The sequence below is a fragment of the Pinus tabuliformis genome, chromosome 2_2, assembly GCF_031772625.1.
Source record: "Pinus tabuliformis cultivar Carrire ecotype Pingquan chromosome 2_2, CPIR1, whole genome shotgun sequence".
In the NCBI taxonomy this organism is placed as follows: domain Eukaryota; kingdom Viridiplantae; phylum Streptophyta; class Pinopsida; order Pinales; family Pinaceae; genus Pinus; species Pinus tabuliformis.
Genome location: NC_142300.1, coordinates 1,049,640,504 through 1,049,664,535, shown reverse-complemented (window position 1 = coordinate 1,049,664,535; position 24,032 = coordinate 1,049,640,504). Strand labels below are relative to the sequence as shown.

General features: G+C 42.2%; 1 protein-coding gene across 4 annotated transcripts in view; it reads left to right on the top strand.

Annotated features, from left to right (window-relative positions):
* The window catches only part of LOC149196976 (jacalin-related lectin 3-like), a 140,507-nt gene that overhangs the window by 76,644 nt on the left and 39,831 nt on the right, over positions 1-24,032 (top strand). The window lies entirely within an intron of this gene.

Here is a 24,032-nt window from a genome sequence, read left to right as displayed (position 1 = left end):
AAATATATTTTAATTTATTTATTAAAAATAAATATATTTTTTTTCTTTTAAAAATATTTAGAATTATAGATTTTTAAATAATAAATTGTAAAAACATTACAAAAATATATATTAAAAAAAAATAACTTTTCTCAATTACCCAAATTATATCTAATTTATATTAAATTAAACATCTTATTTAATAAGATTTAAATTTTATATTACAATTTTTTTCATAACCCCATACATATATATAAATGATTTGAATTTGATTAAAAAATATAACAATTTTAAGTATAATTTAAATCAATTATAAGTTCGAAGAATTTTGATTTTATTTTTTTTATCAGAAATTTTTTTATCTTAAATATAGTATAATAAGTAATTTTTTAGAATATTATAAAATTTTAAATATATTTATTAAAAATAAATATATTTTTTTCTTTTAAAAATATTTAGAATTATAGATTTTTAAATAATAAATTTTAAAAACATAGCAAAAAATATATCTAAAAAAATTAACTTTTACCAATTACCCAAATTATATTTAATTAAATTAAACATCTTATTTAATAAGATTTAAATTTTATATTACACTTTTGTTTCTAAACCCCATACATATATATAAATTTATTAAATTTTATATTACAATTTTTTTTTCGAAACCCCATACATATATATAAATGATTTGAATTTGATAAAAGATTATAACAATTTAAGTATAATTTAAATGATTTAATCATTAAGAAAATATATTTCTTGATAAGATATTGTAAATTTACATTTAATAATAAAATATGTATACAAAATTCCTTAACTTTCTTATAATAGTGTATGAAACGTTAATTTCTTTTTTTCAGGAGATCCTTTGAAAGTCAACCATATGTTTTTTACTATTTAAATTGAAAGTTAGGCTATTGCTCTTTTCAAGCATGTTATTTAAGTGGATATATTTCATTTGAAGAGTTGTTGTACATTATCCATGGGGGATTTTGTTACCTTTGTTGCAATGAGTAGATGTGTTATTGGGACCTATTTAAATATCATCTTTGCAACACCCATGATGATGGAGTAGTAGGATTTCCTGTAAGCTTTTGAAACATTGGTTGATTTACATTTAATAATAAAATATGTATACAAAATTCCTTAACTTTCTTATAATAGTGTATGAAATGTTAATTTCTTTTTTTCGGGAGATCCTTTGAAAGTCAACCATATGTATTTTTACTATTTAAATTGAAACTTAGACTATTTCTCTTTTCAAGCATGTTATTTAAGTGGATATATTTCATTTGAAGAGTTGTTGCACATTGTCCATGGGGGATTTTGTTACCTTTTTTGCAATGAGTAGATGTGTTATTGGGACCTATTTAAATATCATCTTTACAACACCCATGATGATGGAGTCTAGGATTTCCTGTAAGCTTTTGAAACATTGGTTGTAGAAGAAACTTAATATTTCGTTGATTTCTTTTTTGAAATTTCTTTGCAACTCCCATGATGATTGAGTAGTAGGATTTCCTTTAAGCTTTTGAAACATTGGTTGTAGAAGAAACTTAATATTTCATTGATTTCTTTTTTGGAAGTCTATCTAGAATCATGTACAATGGTCCCTAAATTTTAGGGGCCTATGTTGAGTCTTATTGAGTTCTAATTATTTAATTCCGTTTAACTGAGTTAAATTCAATAAAACTAGTTCTAACTGTTGGAGGAGGAACTAGTGAGTGGTCATGTGAATTAAATTGGATATAATTCACATGCAGTGATCAATTAGGTACTTGATAATTCACTCAAAAATAACTCATGCATGTCAGTTTAGAGGAAGACCTAGATGAGATTAGGGTTCAAGGATAATGTACTATCAGTTGTATGATATTCGGAGTTGTACAGATGGTGCATGAAATGAGTTGAGGGCCTATCGATGGATTGTGCAGTCTTAGGAATTTCACAATGAAGTAGAGGCTTGGTAGGCAAAAAAATTTGCTAAGTGTTGGCTTGAGCTGGGTTGTGAAGCAGAGAGATAGATTGTACTTGTGTAGGAATTGTTCGGGTTGAACAATCATTGTATTTTATTCTCAGATATTTTGGTTAATGTAATATAGACAGTCAGGGTTTTTAGCAGTTGCTTTCCCTAGAGAAATATTGTGTTATGTGCGATTGATATTCTTCCTTTTTTGCTTATTGTTTTCATTGATCAATTTTGGTTTCCGATGAAGAGTAGAGTAGATTCTTGCCTTGTGTTTTAGCATATCACATAAGCTGTTGAATCTATAGTAAACATATACATGGTGTCAGAGCTAAAGACAATATATAAGAAGATAATTCAAGTTTGTTGTGCAAGTGAAATCAAATTTGCAGTTCATACTTAAGAACAACAATATGGTTTTCTATGGTTTGAGACTTGAGTATGCATTGGCGGGAAGCTCAAATTACATAGCTTGGAAGGACAGGGTGGAGGCAGTGTTGGAAGACAATGGCCTCAAGGAATTCATAGATCATGACATTCCTAAGCCTCCAACATCTAATGCTAAAGATCTGGCTGAATGGAGAATGTGTGTGGCAAAAGGGAGAAGGATTATCCTGGAAGGAGTTCGAGACCACATTGTCTCGAGTCTCCATGGTAAGGACACTCCATACTCAATGTGGAAGACATTGATGGACCTGCTTCAAAATAACAGTGTTCATAGGAATTTGGCATTGAAATACAAACTCAGAAAGATCAAGATGGAAAAGGGCGACTCAATTCTGAAGTACTTGACCAAGTTTCAGGATGATCTTAGAAGTGTCGGGATTACTGTTGCCAAAGAAGATATGGTGAGCCTAGATCTTCTAGGACTTCCCAAGAGCTGGCATAGTTACCAGGACTTTGTTAATGGGAGGGAGAAGCTACCAGATTGGGAGAGGTTGTGGTCGGATTTGGTACAGGAAGAGATTTGGTCGAACACCAGAGATGGGACGTCTTCCAAAGAAGTGGAAGAGGACTTTGCATTAGTCATCAAAGAAAATAAGCCAAGGGAAAGAATTCCCAAGGTGAGGAGGGAAGCAAGAAGAAGGACTTGTCGAAAGTCAAGTGTTTTCACTGTCACGAGTACGGGCACTTTGCCATGAATTGCCCACAGAAGAAAGCAAGCAAGAAGGAGCTCGTAGTTTTAACAACAAGTGAAGCTCTAGCTTCACAATTCAAACTTGATTTCACTCTCATTTAATGCATGACCAACACTGTAATGGGAAGCATGTGGTATCTCGACAGCGGTAACTCATTCCATATGACAGGGAGTAGATATCTCTTCAGTGACTTTGAGGAGAAAGACCTCAAGCAAAACATAGAGTTTGGAGATGATGGGAGGTATAGCGTGATCGACATCAGTACATTTACCTTTCAGAGGGAGACTGGCTCCCCTCTCACAATCACATATGTGATGTATGTTACAAGACTAAACAAGAATCTTGTTTCCGTCGTGGTATTGGAAGACCGTGGCTACAATGTGATTTATAGTAAGGGAAAGGTTTTCCTTAGACACATCGCCACGGGACAGGTGAAAAAGATCACTGTGCAAGTCAAGAACATGTATGCTCTCGAGGTCGAATATGCATGCAAAACCTTGAGGAGCAAGGCAAAGGTTAGAGACTTGGTCGTTGAGAGGGAGAGTAAATTACCAACATGCAGCCCCAGAAGAAGCCTCAGAAGCAGACTCAGGATGATCTGGAGCAACCACATGTAGAGGAGCAGGAGGTGGAGACACCCACTTTTGGAAATTCTTCTAGAGATGGGAGAAAGTGCACCAGAGAGGCTGGCAGGTTATTCCATGATGCTAGAGAGAATGTGGGAGCACCCACATCACAACACAGGAAAAGGAGGTCAGCTGAGAGGTACACTGGATGCATGGATCTGATGAGAAGATGTGCAGAGATTAAGCCATCCTCTTTTGAGCAAGAAGTGCAACAACCAATTTGGGTTGATGCCATGGTTGAGGAGTATGACTCCATTGTCAGGAACAATGTTTGGGATGTGGTCCCAAAACCGACAGATAAGTCAATGGTGAGTTCTTGATGGCTTTACAAGGTATAAAACAAGTAGTGGATGGTAGTGTGGAGAAACACAAGGGTAGGTTTGTGGCCAGAGGTTTTTCTTAGGTAGAGGGGATTGATTATGATGAGACTTTTGCTCCTGTTGCAAGGTCCTTATTAATCAGATCCATTTTGGCACTATCATCGCATATGGGATGGAAGATACATCAGATGGATGTAAAGACAGCCTTCCTTAATGGCATGATTAAGGAAGAGGTGTATATTGAGCAACATAAAGGTTTTGAGACCTTCAGCAGAGAGTCGCATGTGTGCTGACTCAAGCGAGCATTGTATGTGTTAAAACAAATGCCCCGTGCATGGTACACCCTGATCGATAGCTATTTCACCAGGTTGGGCTTCACCAAAGTGAAGCAGATGTGAACCTTTACCGTATTGTGGTTGAAGGTAAATATTCCTTCCTCTTCTGCGAGAACTTGGAACCTATTTAGATTGGCCTGTTGCCTTTATGTTTGATGTTGCTTTGGCCCCCTTTTGCCCCCTTTTCCTCTATGTCCCACTTTGTGAAAGCTTGCAGTGTGTTTCATGGGGGTTGCTTTACTTTTGTTCTCTCTTTTGCTGAGAGGACAGTCTCTAAAAAAGTTGCCCATGCTCATGGCACCTATGACATCTAAAGGGAATATGTTTGTAATCTACTGTTTTCACTCATTCTTCATCAAAGACTTCCAGCATGATTGGCCTATTGCCTTTCTGTTTATTGTTGCTTTGGCGTGTTCAGATTGGCCTGTTGCCTTTCTGTTTGTTGTTGCTTTGGCCCCCTTTTTCCCCCTTTTGCCCCCTTTTCCTCTATGTCCCACTTTGTGAAAGCTTGTAGTGTCTTTCATGGGGGTTGCTTTACTTTTGTTCTCTCTTTCGCTGAGAGGACAATCTCTAAAAAGTTTCCCATGCTCATGACACCTATGACACTAAAGGGAATATGTTTGTGTTCTACTGTTTCCACCCATTCTTCATCAAAGACTTCCAACATGACCTCGTTTGGTAGGGCTCCCCATAGGTCCATCTCGACACATTCTTCTGAAGGAGGTGTATTTTCCCCTTGTGGATGCCTCAAAGGTTTTAACAAAACGTCCTAGTTTATTTCCTATGGCAGATAACGATTCCGTTTGCCAGTGACCAAGAGGTAGGGAGTAAAGTCTTATCCAGACCGAAACAGAAGTAAAAGTTTCTCTGTGGGACAAAATTCATCATCCACGGCCGCATGTAGATGCCCGCTGCTGCGTAGACATAGGGTCCTCTTTCAAACACCACCTATTTATCCTCAATATTTGTGAAGACCACAGTGAAGAAACCCTTTGACCTAAGGTGTAGGTCTATGCTTCCTTTCGGTTTCCAATGGTATTTAATCCATGCTTGTAATGCCTTTTCAGTGGGCCATAATCCCATGAATTTGCAAATGATAGCATAGTTCCGCATGTGCTCCCTGTGCGCTTGTAGGGCAGGATCATTTAAAACTACTCTGGGAGTGACCTCAGCTTTGGGTTTGCAAGGCCCCCTTTGTGGCTTGTTTTCTGCTCCCTGTTTTTTGTCTTCTTCTTCCTTATCTTTCATGTTGTTTCCTTCTCTTGGTTCGGTGGAATCTTGATTCTCTTCCATATTGTTATCCTTGTCTCTTGAGGGTACTCTTACAAATTCTAAAGGTTTCTTGCCTTTGCTGGCAACTGCTTGCCTGTAGGAGGGAGTGGGGCACTCCCCTTTGCGCGCCTCCATGGTGCTTAGAAACCTGCAACCCTAGCTATTCTTCCGTTGTTCGCTTTCCTACTGGCCCAAGTGGTCCCTTTCATCAACATCTAGTCCAAAGGAAATTTCACTATCCCATCTATTATTTAACATTTCAGAGGAAACCTATTTCATTAAAACTCTCCAAGCCATTGTTCTGCCTTTTCTCCACCATCAACATTGATCTTGTGTGTGTAAGTTTGCATATTTCAATCTCCTCAACTTTGTGTATGGAGGTAGTGTTCTTTTGCATTAAAAACAGGTAGAGGAAGATTACTTTTACAATTCACACATAAACCAAAGAATTTCTCTTTTACAATATCTTATATCTTCTTTATGGATTTGTTTAGATGATAAATATCATATGTCAATAAAAGTCTATCAATAAAAGGTTCTTCCTTAAAAACTAACAAGTTTTCCTCCATGTCTTGAATGTGATACCATCTATAGGCATTCATATAAAACCATATTTATTTATGTTGTGGGCATGGTAATCTATAAATTGCACCATGTTTTTGCACCTAAACAATTGATGGAAATGTGGAATGATGACAATACGATGGAGAATGTTGTGGGACAACCTATTCGTTACTTGATCATTTCAATATCTTCGAATTCCAACACTACTCACATTTATATAAATTTTAAGAGTAATTTTTTCAAAATTCCAAATACATAGAAATGATTCATAAAAACCATTAACAACTATACAATTTCTATTGACATGTGTAAATGGTATCGTTGTTAGAGTTCTGACATCATTGTGATGATACCTAAAAAGAATATTAGATTTTTCAAAAATTTCAAAGCAATTATGAAAACAAACCATTTCAAAAATTTCAAAGCAATTATGAAAACAAACCATTTCAACCATCAACGTCGAAAAAAAGTGATAATCTGTGCCAAAATATAGTAGTTTTCTACAAGTGATAATTTGTGCCCAAATATAGTAGTTTTCCAATTTCCCAATTACTTTAGAGAAAATGGTTTGTGTGGTTGAATCTTGGCTTGGGTATTATGGTGCAATGTAACTTTTAGGAAAATATAAAATTGGTCCTAAGGGAAATATAAAATGAAGAAAACAACAAAATTGCATGTTGTTAGAACCCATCCCTATGTCTTTTTCAAATAAAGTTCAAGAAATTGTTTAATTGGACAGAGGATGATGATTTGAGATTTGACTCTCTGATTTAAATTCATGCAATAAAAGAAATCGTAAATTTTGAAAAATCCCAATAAAGCATGTTTTAGCTATAGAAATAATGGGAAAAAGGTGTACCGTAAAGGTGATATAATTTTTTAATTACATTGGAGTTGATAGTTAATTGAACTAGAGCCCTTTTGAGGGTTTATATCAAGTTGTGATTATGGCGAAAATCCCTTTAATGAGACATGTGAAACTTGTTTTTTGATCCTTATAAAATGAATGGCCAAACATAATTCTATATGGTGAGGATAATCATTAATATTTTGACCATCCACACACCATTGCGTTATTTGATATTTCTGGAGAATGTGATTTCGAAATTTAATGTTTATATCCAATTTCTCATAATGGTTTTCATTAAGAAAATCTTTAGCTTTAGAAAGTGCTTAATAAATTAGTTAGGGCTATATGACTCATGGGATAATGGGCTCTTAGAACAAATCCAATGTTTAGATTCAATCATGTTAGAGAAGCATTTAACAAATGCCTTAATGCCTTATTATTGGTTTATGGCAAGTTATAATTGAAGGTTTAGATCTACATGTCAAAGGAATAAGTGAATTTGTTCCTAAGGGTGTTAAAACACGGAGTAACAAAATTTTATATTACCAATTCATAAATATATATTTTGGATAATCAAATATTAAGATGATGACTAGATTGACAATTTGATAATTTGGCCCTCAGAAAAAATTCTTGTAATAATTCTCATTCAGTGAAATCCTAACTGCCTAAAAAATGTCTGATAAAAGATGTTTTGTCAATGGAAATCACAGATAAATGGGTGTATATTTAGGTAATATGATGTTCTAATTCCATTAAAGATGATGATTCTCAATTTGAGGGCCAATAACTTTTGGTGAGTTGTAAGTCAAGGGTCAAAGCCATTTTGGGTAAGATGTGAAACTATCCCCTCAGTTATAAAAATTAAAAGGAACAACAAAACTTTGTTCCATCATATCTTACACATATTTTAGAAATCTAGAGGTGAACAAATTATTCAATAGTTCCCAAGATAAAAAAAAATCAAATTGGACACATGGATCCAAAATATTATGATGATTCTCAATGAGTGAACCTTATCTTTGAAGAATATTAGATAAAACATATTTTGGTTGTGGGACTCATGATAGAAGGATCCATAGAGGTATTATGGAGTACTAATTCTATTGGACCTAATGGTTCTTTAAATAAAGTTGCATTTTGGGGTATATGATGAGATGCAACTCATGGGGTACAACACTTTAGGAATTCGTGTAAAACTAGTCCTTGTGACATACAAAATGAACAAAGAAACAAAATTATATATCATTAGAAAATACTCATATATTTTATCCATTTTGAGGTTGGTACATTAGCCATTAGTTTCCATAATGGAAAGTTGCAGAATTGATCCTTAGATCCAAATTCTTATGACAATCCTTATTAACTGAAACCTTTGCTCTAGATAATGTTTGTTAAAACATGATCTAGCTATGGGGTTTATGGAGAAGCCCCCCCTAAATGTAATTTAATGTACTAATTCCATGACATATAAGGATCCATTAAATAGAGACCTAATTTTGGGTTTATGATGAGTTAAAACTCAATGATAAAATCCCTTTAGGGACAAAAATGAAACTAGTCTTAGGGGCATAAAATGAATAAATTAATAAGATTGAGTTTCATCAAATCATACACTTGCATTTTGTCCATTCATAGACATAGACATTATCGAGTTATTCCTAGAACAACAATTTACAAATTTGACCCTAAATCCAAATTCTTGTACTGATCCTTATCATGGTCTGTTATAAAGGACAGAGTGACTGGTATTAATCTGTTAGGGTATGGCTTGGCTTTCTTGGGGGTTTGCTTCTACAATCATTTGAAATTGCAGTCACTTAAGGTAAAGGAGGCTCGGAAGGAAGGTCTTAGATGGAGATGAAGATCCGAGTAGGTTACTTGGACAAAACCCAGATACCGAAGGCAAGAACAAGAATGATGCCAATGTCTAGATTACGCAGGAAGGGTTGTTGATCTTGTTCTCACAGGTATCATGTCATGTACCAATGTGATATAGTTTGATTTGCCTTTTATCTTATGAAAGTGGTTCAGGGCTGCACCACAAAGAGTGAACTTCCTTTAGCTTAGGTGTATCTATTCCACCAAACTTGCCTGAGATTCCACCCACCCTCATCCCTTTGAAATTCATGCAGCACATGTAGTGCAGACCATAACAAAAATGAAACCCTGGTGGATAACAACTTCGGCAGTGGATCAATGTTCTGTTGACTGTCGAGTTTATTCTTTGTGGCAACCGGACCCTTTATCACAGGATGAATAAAGAAAAAGCTTCATTGTTTGTTGATCATTCTATCCATTGTTTCCTAATCCTATTTTAATTATCTTATTAGTCAAAAGGTAGAGATTTTAAACTTTGTAGCACGGCAATTGCAATCACATTCTTTTGGATTGATGATTTTAGATGCGGGAGCCTCTTAATCTTGTGGAGCATTGTATTCTTTGGATGAAGGTCAGTCAGGAGCTTTGTGTGTAGTTTTAGATATTCTGATAAATGTCTTTGGTTCTCATAAAAAAAATTAAAATAATGGCCTCATAAATTCCTTCAAATTGAACAGTTCAAAAGAATTGTGCAGGCGCATGTTGCTTTGGTATGCTGAAAGTTTGGATCTGAAGGTATCATTTGGTTTTTCATTTCATTTCAAAAACTAAGCATTTATGATATAGAAGGTAAACACAGTTATAGTAAAAACTTCCGAACTACACCAATTGGACTGTAACTTCGATAGCCTTATTTGCACCCAATCCAGAATTAACTACTCACAGGACCTGAATGTGCACTGTTGTTTAAAACTTTTCCAGAGCTCATTCTGGTATTCATCGATAACTTCAGTGAGTTAGCAAAAGGTGTAGCCTCTGAAGCATTTTTTAATCACTGTCTGCCGAGTTAATGATATTACTTATAATGCCATGAGCTGTCATTTTCAGCATTAACCATTGTTATCATTCTAGACCAAAAGACTGAAATTCATGCTGGTAGTTGGCACTAGTTTGATGTCATTCAATATGTTCTTGTTGGTGTTTGCTTGAGAATGACTCCATCATCATGCAACGTGCTTGAGCTTCTAGTTTTTAATGACTTGCTTGAGTTAATTTGTTCCTAGCCTATTTTCAGGATCTGTAAGTGTCCTCTATATATTATGATTAGCTTGACTAAGCAGTGACAATGGCAAACTAAAGCTATATTTTATAACCTCCCTACAGTGAGTTGGCAAAAGCCGTAATTTCTGAAGCATTCCTTAATTATTGTCTACCAGATAGATGATGTTACTTTTGATGCCATCAACTGTCATTTGTAACAGTAACCATTGTTTTCATTTTAGGCTAAAAGACTGAAAATTTATGCTGGTAGTTGGGAGTAGTTTGATTTCATTCAATATTTCCCTGTTGGTGTTTCATTCTGGTAGTTGGGAGTTAATTTTTTTTCAACCTATTTTCAGGGCCTAGAAGTGTACTCTAGAGTCTATCGATTCTGAGTAGCTTGACTAAGCAGTGAAAAGAGAACAAAAACTGTGTCAATTTTAGGTCAATGGGAGACACTTGAAAGTCCGTTCAATGAAGCAGTGGCAATAAAAAAAGGTGTAATTGCTATTATTCTGTCACTTTCTAGTCCTTTGTATCAATGGGCTTGAAATTGACAGTTCTATTCTTAACAATTATGAACTGTGCAAAATTGCAAATGGATAAAAGTATTCCTGAATCCAACTTGGAGTGCCTCATTTCGAGAATTTTCTCCTTGAAATTGCTCAAATATATGTGCAGTATTCAGAGCAGATTTAATCACGCTCCAGTCTTAATGGCAGAAAGCCCTCTACAAGCCAATAAATAAAAATAATTTACGTCTGTTCTAACTTCTAAGCCTCAAGTTATTTTCATTAGGAACAAGAAATCTCAGTGGAAGATGAATTTGAGAGAACCGATAGATATCTGCAGCAACTCCATATTTGTAGTTGATCCGGATTTAAACAGGAACGCAACAAATTACAGAAATAACCATATACACAAAGATGCAGTGGAAATAATACTTCATTTCATTAATGGAAAATACTGAAATATGCTTACAACCAGAAATGGAAATAAACCAACTAGGGCGATGATAGCTTATCTCTGAGAAGAGATGTGATGGCTACATGCCTCTGAACTGTGTTACAATGAGGCTCGAAGGCCTATTTATTGTTGAGAAACAATGGAAAACCCTTAACATTCCAAAACCTAACCCTAGGAGATGAAACGCCAAACTGTGGGCCCCGTTTGGGGGTAAGTTGGTACATCAACTTCCCGGGGTCGTAACTTTGGCATATGATCCCCGTTTGACGCGTACAATAGCTCATTAGAAAGATCTATCTGAGCACTATCATTGTTGGAACGGGCAACATCAGTCCATTCCATGGACCCATGTTGCCCCCTGATTCCCCAAAAAACGTCGTTTAGGGCCTCAAAACGGCTCCGGAAGTTCAGGACCCGAAAAACTGCTAAAAATAGTAAGTTGTGCTACAATTAAGGAAACTGAAAATGTTGAGATAGACAATGGTGGGGGTCCAGGTGGACTTGGCAAGTGGCCACCAATATCCACCTGGATCATTCCTCCCCCCTTAGGAAGCAATGGTCCCCATTGCATTGAGCTCCTCCATGAGATGAGGAAACTTCTGCTGAACTTGTTCCATGGTGAGCCACTTGCCCTGCTGAAGGAGTTGGCCTGCTTTGACAACTCGATACAGTTGGATATTCTGTTGGCGAGTGTTCTTGGTCTGTGTGTCCATGATCCGATCAGTTGCAGCTTGTTCCATGCAATCTGGATTTAATTCTGTGGGTTTGAGCTGTTCTGCAATGTCAGATGTGTCTAGCAATGGTGGAAAGTATGGCCGAAGGCGGTCCACATTGAACACTGGGTGCAGGCCAAGGAATGGGGGAATGCTGAGCTCAAATGCATTGTCTCCCATAGCCTTAGTAATGGTGTAAGGACCATATCGGAGTGGTCTCAATTTCCGATAGGCTCCAGTAAGGCGTTCCTTCAACTCCCTGAATGCCTTCTGTTGAGATTCAGACCAAAAGAATTTTGCTTTCACCCCGCCCTTGGTGACTTGACTCAAGGGCCACGAAATATGAGAAAACCCCAACACAAACCTGCAGTAGAAGTTGGAAAGACCTAGAAAGCTGCGGAGCTCTGTTAGAGTGGTTGGAGAGGGCCAATCCCGAATGACTTGGATCTTGGCTGGATCGACATGCACCCCATGTTCATCAATGATGTATCCCAGATACTGAACCTGGGTCATGCCAAAAGTTCATTTCTCCAAATTGGCACATAGCTTGTGTTGCCACAGTGTTTGGAGAAACTGTTGGATGTGGTGGAGGTGCTCTTCCCAACTCTAGCTGAAGATCAGAATGCCATCCAAGTATACTACTACAAAGGAGTTGGTGAATGGCCGCAAGATGTCATCCATTAGCCTCATAAAGGTTGCAGGAGCATTTGTCAATCCGAAAGGCATGACCAACCATTCGAAGAGGCCCTCCTTGGATTTGAAAGCAGTCTTCCACACATCGGAGGGTTCGATTGGTACCTGGTGATATCCTGACTTCAGGTCGATCTTGCTGAAATATTTCGCCCCCTTTAGTTGGTCTAGGAGGTCATCAATCCGCGGGATCGGGTACCTATTACGGACAGTGATCTTGTTCAGCGCCCGATAGTCAATACAGAGTCTCCACGTCCCATCCTTCTTCTGTACCAACACGATCGGGCTCCCACAGGGCGATGAACTCGGACAGATGTGACCTTTCTGCAAGAGCTCCTGAATATGCCTCTTGATTTCATCGTTCTCCAGAACGGAGCGCCGATAAATTGGTCCATTGGGTAGCGGCGCACCTGGGGTTAGATCGATGGAGTGCTTGACTTGACAGTGCAGAGGAACCCCTGCCGGGGAGGTGAAGATGTCCTCGTACTCCTCCACAATCTTGTCCATCTGCAGTTGTCGTGCAGAGGGGCCCCGTTTGGAGGCCGCGGCCATTGTCTTCTTCTTTCCTTGAGGGCGTATCATCAGGAAAACAAATTTCCTAGTTTTGGAAATGATCTTACTGCATTGTTTTGCAGTAATCAAAGAGAGGGCGGAAGGTGGTGCTACCTCTGGTATCCTGAACAACTTATTTCCCAATGTAATAATAACAACACGGGGCCTTGATTCATACACAGCATGTCGCTTCCACAAGTATGGTTGTTCTAGTAATACATCACAAACTTCAAGGGGAGCAATGTCACACAATACCTCATCCGTGAAGGGCTTGATGTTGTATGGAAGGTGACACTGCTGGCTCACGCGAAGATCTCCTCCTTGGTGAAGCCACCCAATGGTGTATGGTTGTGGATGTGCTGTGGTCGATAAGCCCAACCGCTTCACGACCTCTGCCGAAATGAGGTTCTTTTGACTCCCGCTATCAACAATGAACTGTATCGGGGATCCCTTTACCCACATCTGGGAGTGGAAGAGACGCTCCTCCTCCTCTGGATCTTCGGGTTCATTTTTCTGGATCTTTGCGGTAGCAACAGTGGCGCAGGGGTCCGCATCAATGATCTGCTTCCCTTTTTCACACCCCTTATCGGGTTCTGACTCAGAGTCGGAACATGCATCTGATTCTGAAACCTTTAGCTCAGCCACCAGTGACTGCTTGGCCCGACACTCACTTGTGTTGTGAGTGGAGCTCTTATGGAACTCACACCATTTTCCAGTGTCCTTTCTCGGTTTCGCGGCGCTGTTCTTTGCTTGCAGCTTCGGCTGGTTGTCTTGGGCTGTCCCGCCTTGGCTTTGTCCTTTGTTATGTGGTTTAGGGGCACCTTTCCCCTACATTGGATTCGCAGATCCAAAGTCTCGCTTCTTTTGTTTAAACTTCTGCTCGACCTTGACGGCATACCGGTATGCTGCGCCGAGCGAGGGGATGTTTAGGAATTGTATTTCTTCCTGGATGTACTTGTGCAGGCAGCCACAGTATTTGACTATCAAATGTTGCTCCGAATCCTTGATACCCAACTTTGTGCAAAGGGTATGGAAAAGATTGGTGAACTCCGGCACGTCTTGGTCCCTTCCCTGCCGCAGCGTGGTCCACTTTATGTATTCATCCTCGTAGCTCCCGACAGGGTAGTACTGCTCCTTGATGGCATCCCGGAACGAATCCCAGGTGGGTGCGGCTGAAAATAGTGAGCCAATACTTTCATCCTTTTGCTCGCAGTAGGTTTCCCACCAGTCCTTGACGTGGGGGGCTGCTTTGAGGAGAGCAAAAACAATCTTTTCCCGACTCGAAAATTCATGAACAGAAAAATAACCCTCTAGCAGATTTAACCATTTATCTACGGCATCTGCGTCTATCTGACCCTCGAATATGGGGATTTCAAAATTAACTTGTACCTTAAAGGGTGTGGCGTTTCCAGAGTAGTTGCTGGAAGCCGATGCGTTGCTTCTGGGTAGCCGGTGAAGGATCTGGGCAAAGTTGTCCCCCCCGTCAAGGACTGGTGGGAAACCTACTGCGAGCAAAAGGATGAAAGTACTGGCTCACTATTTTCAGCCGCACCCACCTGGGATTCGTTCCGGGATGCCATCAAGGAGCAGTACTACCCTGTCGGGAGCTACGAGGATGAATACATAAAGTGGACCACGCTGCGGCAGGGAAGGGACCAAGACGTGCCGGAGTTCACCAATCTTTTCCATACCCTTCGCACAAAGTTGGGTATCAAGGATTCGGAGCAACATTTGATACTCAAATACCATGGCTGCCTGCACAAGTACATCCAGGAAGAAATACAATTCCTAAACATCCCTCGCTCGGCGCAGCATACCATTCTGATCCGGATTCGTTCCGCCAATTTCTGTAATTTGTTGCGTTACTATTTTCAGCCGCACGCACCTGGGATTCGTTCCGGGAGGTCACCCATCCCAGTACTACTCTAGCCCAAGCGCGCTTAATTGCGGAACGAATCCCAGGTGGGTGCGGCTGAAAATAGTGAGCCATTACTTTCATCCTTTTGCTCGTAGTAGGTTTCCCACTAGTCCTTGACGTGGGGGGCTGCTTTGAGGAGAGCAAAAACAATCTTTTCCCGACTCGAAAATTCATGAACAGAAAAATAACCCTCTAGCAGATTTAACCATTTATCTACGGCATCTGCGTCTATCTGACCCTCGAATATGGGGATTTCAAAATTAACTTGTACCTTAAAGGGTGTGGCGTTTCCAGAGTAGCTGCTGGAAGCCGATGCGTTGCTTCTGGGTAGCCGCTGAAGGATCTGGGCAAAGCTGTCCATCATCGCGTTCCGTTGTCGCTCGAGGGCTTCTTCGAGCAAGATTTTGATGGGATCTCCTGCCCCCTCGTCTTTCTTCTCGTCCGCCATGGGAGGCCGTCGGGATTTGCGAGGCTGGTCTTGCAAAGGTTCAACCAGTTCAAGCCCTAACTCCTTATATCCCGACCTTGTTGGGGACATGCAAAGAAAAACAGAGAAAAAGCAGACCGCTCTGATCAGGATTTAATCAGGAACGCAACAAATTACAGAAATGACCATATACACAAAGATGCAGTGGAAATAATACTTCATTTCATTAATGGAAAATACTGAAATATGCTTACAACCAGAAATGGAAATAAACCAGCTAGGGCGATGATAGCTTATCTCTGAGAAGAGATGTGATGGCTACATGCCTCTGAACTGTGTTACAATGAGGCTTGAAGGCCTATTTATTGTTGAGAAACAATGGAAAACCCTTAACATTCCAAAACCTAACCCTAGGAGATGAAACGCCAAAATGTGGGCCCCGTTTGGGGGTAAGTTGGTACATCAACTTCCCGGGGTCGTAACTTTGGCATATGATCCCCGTTTGACGCGTACAATAGCTCATTAGAAAGATCTATCCGAGCACTATCATTGTTGGAACGAGCAACATCAATCCATTCCATGGACGAATGAACCCAGGTTGCCCCCTGATTCCCCAAAAAACGTCGTTTAGGGCCTCAAAACGGCTCTGGAAGTTCAGGACCCGAAAAACTGCTAAAAATAGTAAGTTGTGCTACAATTAAGGAAACTGAAAATGTTGAGATAGACAATGGTGGGGGTCCAGGTGGACTTGGCAGGTGGCCACCAATATCCACCTGGATCATTCCTCCCCCCTTAGGAAGCAATGGTCCCCATTGCATTGAGCTCCTCCATGAGATGAGGAAACTTCTGCTGAACTTGTTCCCTGGTGAGCCACTTGCCCTGCTGAAGGAGTTGGCCTGCTTTGACAACTCGATACAGTTGGATATTCTGTTGGCGAGTGTTCTTGGTCTGTGTGTCCATGATCCGATCAGTTGCATCTTGTTCCATGCAATCTGGATTTAATTCTGTGGGTTTGAGCTGTTCTGCAATGTCGGATGTGTCTAGCAATGGTGGAAAGTATGGCCGAAGGTGGTCCACATTGAACACTGGGTGCAGGCCAAGGAATGGGGGAATGGTGAGCTCAAATGTATTGTCTCCCATAGCCTTAGTAATGGTGTAAGGACCATATCAGAGTGGTCTCAATTTCCGATAGGCTCCAGCAAGGTGTTCCTTCAACTCCCTGAATCCCTTCTGTTGAGATTCAGACCAAAAGAATTTTGATTTCACCCCGCCCTTGGTGACTTGACTCAAGGGCCACGAAATATGACAAAAACCCAACACAAACCTGTGGTAGAAGTTGGCAAGACCTAGAAAGCTGCGGAGCTCTGTTAGAGTGGTTGGAGAGGGCCAATCCCGAATGACTTGGATCTTGGCTTGATCGACATGCACCCCCTGTTCATCAATGATGTATCCCAAATACTGAACATGGGTCATGCCAAAAGTGCATTTCTCCAAATTGGCACATAGCTTGTGTTGCCGCAGTGTTTGGAGAACCTGTCGGATGTGGTGGAGGTGCTCTTCCCAACTCTAGCTGAAGATCAGAATGTCATCCAAGTATACTACTACAAAGGAGTTGGTGAATGGCCGCAAGATGTCATCCATTAGCCTCATAAAGGTTGCAGGAGCATTTGTCAATCCGAAAGGCATGACCAACCATTCGAAGAGGCCCTCCTTGGATTTGAAAGCAGTCTTCCACACATCGGAGGGTTCGATTGGTACCTGGTGATATCCCGACTTCAGGTCGATCTTGCTGAAATATTTCGCCCCCTTTAGTTGGTCTAGGAGGTCATCAATCCGCGGGATCAGGTACCTATTACGGACAGTGATCTTGTTCAGCGCCCGATAGTCAATACAGAGTCTCCACGTCCCATCCTTCTTCTGTACCAACACGATCGGGCTCCCACAGGGCGATGAACTCGGACGGATGTGACCTTTCTGCAAGAGCTCCTGAATCTGCCTCTTGATTTCATCGTTCTCCAGAACGGAGCGCCGATAAATTGGTTCATTGGGTAGCGGCGCACCTGGGGTTAGATCGATGGAGTGCTTGACTTGACAGTGCAGAGGAACCCCTGTCGGAGAGGTGAAGATGTCCTCGTACTCCTCCACAATCTTGTCCATCTGTAGTTGTCGTGCAGAGGGGCCCCGTTTGGAGGCCGCGGCCACTATCTTCTTCTTTCCTTGAGGGCGTATCATTAGGAAAACAAATTTCCTGGTTTTGGAAATGATCTTATTGCATTGTTTTGCAGTAATCAAAGAGAGGGCGGAAGGTGGTGCTACCTCTGGTATCCTGAAAAACTTATTTCCCAATGTAATAATAACAGCAGGAGGCCTTGATTCATACACAACATGTCGCTTCCACAAGTATGGTTGTTCTAGTAATACATCACAAACTTCAAGGGGAGCAATGTCACACAATACCTCATCCGTGAAGGGCTTGATGTTGTATGGAAGGCGACAATGCTAGCTCACGCGAAGATCTCATCCTTGGTGAAGCCACCCAATGGTGTATGGTTGTGGATGTGCTGTGGTCGGTAAGCCCAACCGCTTCACGACCTCTGCCGAAATGAGGTTCTTTTGACTCCCGCTATCAACAATGAACTGTATCGGGGATCCCTTTACCCACATCTGGGAGTGGAAGAGATGCTCCTTCTCCTCTGGATCTTCGGGTTCATTTTTCTGGATCTTTACGGTAGCAACAGTGGCACTGGGGTCAGCATCAATGATCTGCTTCCCTTTTTCACACCCCTTATCGGGTTCTGACTCAGAGTCGGAACATGCATCTGATTCTGAAACCTTTAGCTCAGCCACCAGTGACTGCTTGGCCCGACACTCACTTGTGTTGTGAGTGGAGCTCTTATGGAACTCGCACCATTTTCCAGTGTCCTTTCTCGGCTTCGCGGCGCTGTTCTTTGCTTGCAGCTTCGGCTGGTTGTCTTGGGTTGTCCCGCCTTGGCTTTGTCCTTTGTTCTGTGGTTTAGGGGCACCTTTCCCCTGCTTTGGATTCGCAGATCCAAAGTCTTGCTTCTTTTGTTTAAACTTCTGCTCGACCTTGACGGCATACCGGTATGTTGCGCCGAGCGAGGGGATGTTTAGGAATTGTATTTCTTCATGGATGTACTTGTGCAGGCAGCCACGGTATTTGAGTATCAAATGTTGCTCCGAATCCTTGATACCCAACTTTGTGCGAAGGGTATGGAAAAGATTGGTGAACTCCGGCACGTCTTGGTCCCTTCCCTGCCGCAGCATGGTCCACTTTATGTATTCATCCTCGTAGCTCCCGACAGGGTAGTACTGCTCCTTGATGGCATCCCGGAACGAATCCCAGGTGGGTGCGGCTGAAAATAGTGAGCCAGTACTTTCATCCTTTTGCTCGCAGTAGGTTTCCCACCAGCCCTTGACGTGGGGGGCTGCTTTGAGGAGAGAAAAAACAATCTTTTCCCGACTCGAAAATTCATGAACAGAAAAATAACCCTCTAGCAGATTTAACCATTTATCTACGGCATCTGCGTCTATCTGACCCTCGAATATGGGGATTTCAAAATTAACTTGTACCTTAAAGGGTGTGGCGTTTCCAGAGTAGCTGCTGGAAGCCGATGCGTTGCTTCTGGGTAGCCGCTGAAGGATCTGGGTAAATCTGTCCATCATCGCGTTCCGTTGTCGCTCGAGGGCTTCTTCGAGCAAGATTTTGATGGGATCTCCTGCCCCCTCGTCTTTCTTCTCGTCCGCCATGGGAGGTCGTCGGGATTTGCGAGGCTGGTCTTGCAAAGGTTCAACCAGTTCAAGCCCTAACTCCTTATATCCCGACCTTGTTGGGGACATGCAAAGAAAAACAGAGAAAAAGCAGACCGCTCTGATCCGGATTTAAACAAGAACGCAACAAATTACAGAAATAACCATATACACAAAGATGCAGTGGAAATAATACTTCATTTCATAAATGGAAAATACTGAAATATGCTTACAACCAGAAATGGAAATAAACCAGCTAGGGCGATGATAGCTTATCTCTGAGAAGAGATGTGATGGCTACATGCCTCTGAACTATGTTACAATGAGGCTCGAAGGCCTATTTATTGTTGAGAAACAATGGAAAACCCTTAACATTCCAAAACCTAACCCTAGGAGATGAAACGCCAAACTGTGGGCCCCGTTTGGGGGTAAGTTGGTAGATCAACTTCCCGGGGTCGTAACTTTGGCATATGATCCCCGTTTGACGCGTACAATAGCTCATTAGAAAGATCTATCCGAGCACTATCATTGTTGGAACGGGCAACATCGGTCCATTCCATGGACCCATGTTGCCCCCTGATTCCCAGATTGCATGGAACACGCTGCAACTGATCGGATCATGGACACACAGACCAAGAACACTCGCCAACAGAATATCCAACTGTATCGAGTTGTCAAAGCAGGCCAACTCCTTCAACAGGGCAAGTGGCTCACTAGGGAACAAGTTCAGCAGAAGTTTCCTCATCTCATGGAGGAGCTCAATGCAATGGGGACCATTGCTTCCTAAGGGGGGAGGAATGATCCAGGTGGATATTGGTGGCCACCTGCCAAGTCCACCTGGACCCCCACCATTGTCTATCTCAACATTTTCAGTTTCCTTAATTGTAGCACAACTTACTATTTTTAGCAGTTTTTCGGGTCCTGAACTTCCGGAGCCGTTTTGAGGCCCTAAACGACGTTTTTTGGGGAATCAGGGGGCAACATGGGTCCATGGAATGGACGGATGTTGCCCGTTCCAACAATGATAGTGCTCGGATAGATCTTTCTAATGAGCTATTGTACGCGTCAAACGGGGATCATATGCCAAAGTTACGACCCCAGGAAGTTGATCTACCAACTTACCCCCAAACGGGGCCCACAGTTTGGCGTTTCATCTCCTAGGGTTAGGTTTTGGAATGTTAAGGGTTTTCCATTGTTTCTCAAAAATAAATAGGCCTTCGAGCCTCATTGTAACACAGTTCAGAGGCATGTAGCCATCACATCTCTTCTCAGAGATAAGCTATCATCGCCCTAGCTGGTTTATTTCCATTTCTGGTTGTAAGCATATTTCAGTATTTTCCATTAATAAAATGAAGTATTATTTCCACTGCATCTTTGTGTATATGGTCATTTCTGTAATTTGTTGCATTCCTGTTTAAATCCGGATCAGTGGTATCAGAGCGGTCTTCTTTTTCTCTGTTTTTCTTTGCATGTCCCCAACAAGGTCGGGATATAAGGAGTTAGGGCTTGAACTGGTTGAACCTTTGCAAGACCAGCCTCGCAAATCTCGACGGCCTCCCATGGTGGACGAGAAGAAAGACGAGGGGGCAGGAGATCCCATCAAAATCTTGCTCGAAGAAGCCCTCGAGCGACAACGGAACGCGATGATGGACAGCTTTGCCCAGATCCTTCAGTGGCTACCCAGAAGCAACGCATCGGGTTCCAGCAGCTACTCTGGAAACGCCACACCCTTTAAGGTACACGTTAATTTTGAAATCCCCATATTCGAGGTTCAGATAGATGCAGATGCCGTAGATAAATGGTTAAATCTGCTAGAGGGTTATTTTTCTGTTCATGAATTTTCGAGTCGGGAAAAGATTGTTTTTGCTCTCCTCAAAGCAGCCCCCCACGTCAAGGACTGGTGGGAAACCTACTGCGAGCAAAAGGATGAAAGTACTGGCTCACTATTTTCAGCCGCACCCACCTGGGATTCGTTCCGCAGTTAAGCGCGCTTGGGCTAGAGTAGTACTGGGATGGGTGACCTCCCGGAATGAATCCCAGGTGGGTGTGGCTGAAAATAGTAACGCAACAAATTACAGAAATTGACGGAACGAATCCGGATCAGAATGGTATGCTGCGCCGAGCGAGGGGATGTTTAGGAATTGTATTTCTTCCTGGATGTACTTGTGCAGGCAGCCACGGTATTTGAGTATCAAATGTTGCTCCGAATCCTTGATACCCAACTTTGTGCGAAGGGTATGGAAAAGATTGGTGAACTCCGGCACGTCTTGGTCCCTTCCCTGCCGCAGCGTGGTCCACTTTATGTATTCATCCTCGTAGCTCCCGACAGGGTAGTACTGCTCCTTGATGGCATCCCGGAACGAATCCCAGGTGGGTGCGGCTGAAAATAGTGAGCCAGTACTTTCATCCTTTTGCTCGCAGTAGGTTTCCCACCAGTCCTTGACGGGGGGGACAGCTTTGCCCAGATCCTTCAGCGGCTAACCAGAAGCAACGCATCGGCTTCCAGCAGCTACTCTGGAAACGCCACACCCTTTAAGGTACAAGTTAATTTTGAAATCCGCATATTCAAGGGTCAGATAGACGCAGATGCCGTAGATAAATGGTTAAATCTGCTAGAGGGTTATTTTTCTGTTGATGAATTTTCGAGTCGGGAAAAGATTGTTTTTGCTCTCCTCAAAGCAGCCCCCCACGTCAAGGACTGGTGGGAAACCTACTGCGAGCAAAAGGATGAAAGTACTGGCTCACTATTTTCAGCCGCACCCACCTGGGATTCGTTCCGGGATGCCATCAAGGAGAAGTACTACCCTGTCGGGAGCTACGAGGATGAATACATAAAGTGGACCACGCTGCGGCAGGGAAGGGACCAAGAAGTGCCGGAGTTCACCAATCTTTTCCATACCCTTCGCACAAAGTTGGGTATCAAGGATTCGGAGCAACATTTGATACTCAAATACCGTGGCTGCCTGCACAAGTACATCCAGGAAGAAATACAATTCCTAAACATCCCCTCGCTCAGCGCAGCATACCGGTATGCCGTCAAGGTCGAGCAGAAGTTTAAACAAAACAAGCGAGACTTTGGATCTGCGAATCCAAAGCAGGGGAAAGGTGCCCCTAAACCACAGAACAAAGGACAAAGCCAAGGCGGGACAGCCCAAGACAACCAGCCGAAGCTGCAAGCAAAGAACAACGCCGCGAAGCCTAGAAAGGACACTGGAAAATGGTGCAAGTTCCATAAGAGCTCCACTCACAACACAAGTGAGTGTCGGGCCAAGCAGTCACTGGTGGCTGAGCTAAAGGTTTCAGAATCAGATGCATGTTCCGACTCTGAGTCAGAACCCGATAAGGGGTGTGAAAAAGGGAAGCAGATCATTGATGCGGACCCCAGCGCCACTATTGCTACCGCAAAGATCCAGAAAAATGAACCCGAAGATCCAGAGGAGGAGGAGCGTCTCTTCCACTCCCAGATGTGGGTAAAGGGATCCCCGATACAGTTCATTGTTGATAGCGGGAGTCAAAAGAACCTCATTTCGGCAGAGGTCGTGAAGCGGTTGGGCTTACCGACCACAACACATCCACAACCATACACCATTGGGTGGCTTCACCAAGGACGAGATTTTCGCGTGAGCCAGCAATGTCGCCTTCCATACAACATCAAGCCCTTCACGGATGAGGTATTCTGTGACATTGCTCCCCTTGAAGTTTGTGATGTATTACTAGGACAACCATACTTGTGGAAGCGACATGCTGTGTATGAATCAAGGCCCCGTGCTGTTATTATTACATTGGGAAATAAGTTGTTCAGGATACCAGAGGTAGCACCACCTGCCGCTCTCTCTTTGATTACTGCAAAACAATGCAGTAAGATCATTTCCAAAACCAGGAAATTTGTTTTCCTGATGATACGCCCTCAAGGAAAGAAGAAGACAGTGGCCGCGGCCTCCAAACGGGGCCCCTCTGCACGACAACTACAGATGGACAAGAATGTGGAGGAGTACGAGGACATCTTCACCTCCCCGGCAGGGGTTCCTCTGCACTGTCAAGTCAAGCACTCCATCGATCTGACCCCAGGTGCGCCGCTACCCAATGGACCAATTTATCGGCGCTCTGTTCTGGAGAACGATGAAATCAAGAGGCAGATTCAGGAGCTCCTGCAGAAAGTTCACATCCGTCCGAGTTCATCGCCCTGTGGGAGCCCGATCGTGTTGGTACAGAAGAAGGATGGGACGTGGAGACTCTGTATTGACTATCGGGCGCTGAACAAGATCACTGTCCGTAATAGGTACCCGATCCCGCGGATTGATGACCTCCTAGACCAACTAAAGGGGGCGAAATATTTCAGCAAGATCGACTGAAGTCGGGATATCACCAGGTACCAATCGAACCCTCCGATGTGTGGAAGACTGCCTTCAAATCCAAGGAGGGCCTCTTCGAATGGTTGGTCATGCCTTTCGGATTGACGAATGCTCCTGCAACCTTTATGAGGCTAATGGATGACATCTTGCGGCCATTCACCAACTCCTTTGTAGTAGTATACTTGGATGACATTCTGATCTTCAGCCAGAGTTGGGAAGAGCACCTCCACCACATCCGACAGGTTCTCCAAACACTGCGGCAACACAAGCTATGTGCCAATTTGGAGAAATGCACTTTTGGCATGACCCAGGTTCAGTATCTGGGATACATCATTGATGAACAGGGGGTGCATGTCGATCCAGCCAAGATCCAAGTCATTCGGGATTGGCCCTCTCCAACCACTCTAACAGAGCTCCGCAGCTTTCTAGGTCTTGCCAACTTCTACCGCAGGTTTGTGTTGGGGTTTTCTCATATTTCTTGGCCCTTGAGTCAAGTCACCAAGGGCAGGGTGAA